General features: G+C 41.5%; 1 non-coding gene across 1 annotated transcript; it reads right to left on the minus strand.

The window, feature by feature from the left end:
• Positions 1–107, minus strand: LOC112086455. The gene has a single exon (XR_002899533.1). It is a non-coding gene; the product is annotated as a small nucleolar RNA R71 (small nucleolar RNA).
• Between the last annotated feature and the right edge of the window lie 1,202 nt (positions 108–1,309).

The raw sequence follows: 1,309 nt of genomic DNA on the forward strand, positions 1-1,309 counted from the left end.
TCACTCAGAATTAAGATCACTCAATTTCAACAGAATGGCGGTGATTCTTTCAATGAAGCTTGGGAGAGATTCAGAGAGTATCTCAGAAAATGTCTTCATCATGGTTACTCAGATGAGCAGGTACTGAACATCTTCTATGATGGAGTAGACTGGGAGGCAAAGAATAGTCTGAATGCTGCTAGAAATGGTAACTTCATGACAAAGACTAAGGAGGAGGCATTGAGCTTATTGAGAATCTCTCTGTTAGTTCCAGCCAGCGCAATCCTGAGTATGACAGATCGAGACGCATCAATAGCATTGAGTCTGGGAAGATAGACGAGCTGACTAACCAAGTCAGCATCATAGCCTTGTTACTGAAGGAAAATCAAAAGGCTATCAACTTTTGTGACAACGCTGGTGATGAGAGGTTGTATCAAGAATTTGCTGAAGATGATTCAGAAAGACATCATGCTGAGGTGAACTACGTGCAGAACCAAGGATATTTCAACAGAGGATTCAACCAAAATTACAGAAATCATCCCAACCTGTCCTACAGAAGTCCCATTGTTGAAAATCCTCAAGATCAAATTTACCCACAACAAGCAGGTGCGCAAAATCAGGGTCTGCAGTTTCAGCAGAAACCATTTGTGCAATACCAAGGTGTCAGCATTTTCTCTAAGGGATTTTAGGGCCAGACAAACATGCAGAATCAGGGACAGCACAACTTTCAGAATCAGAACGGCTCTAATCTAGCTACACAAGAGTCTAAACTTGAAGTGATGATGCAGCAAGTCATGATTAATTAGCAGACGACTGCAAAAGAGATCCATGTTATGGTAGATGTGATGTATCATGATCTCAGCAATAAAATTGATAATATCGATTACAAGTATGAGTCCCTTGCCACTCAAGTAAAGAAGCTTGACACACAGGTAGCACAGACTGCATATGCTATTAGAAGACAACCTGGAAATCTTCCTGGAAATCCAGAGATAAATCCAAGAGAGCATTGCAACGCTGTAATGGTTTACGATAAGATGGTGACAGCCCTGAGTTGATAGATGAGGAAGGGGCACATGATGTTGTGGTAGAAAAGGAGTGCACTCCTGTCAGGCCACGAGTATATGTCCCTAAGGTCTCATATCCTAAAACCCCCAAACATCTCAGGAATTCCATTACTGCAGAGAAGCTGAGTGATTTTGAGAAGATGGTGAGGAGAATTCCCTATGAGATGTCATTTGAAGAAGCATGGAAAAACAAGCCTTTGTATGATTTCTTCGAGAATTGCAGAGAAACTCTAGAAGAGATTAAGGCACTCTTTATCAGAGCA

Source organism: Eutrema salsugineum, unplaced genomic scaffold, assembly GCF_000478725.1.
Source record: "Eutrema salsugineum unplaced genomic scaffold, Eutsalg1_0 scaffold_20, whole genome shotgun sequence".
Taxonomy (NCBI): Eukaryota; Viridiplantae; Streptophyta; class Magnoliopsida; order Brassicales; family Brassicaceae; genus Eutrema; species Eutrema salsugineum.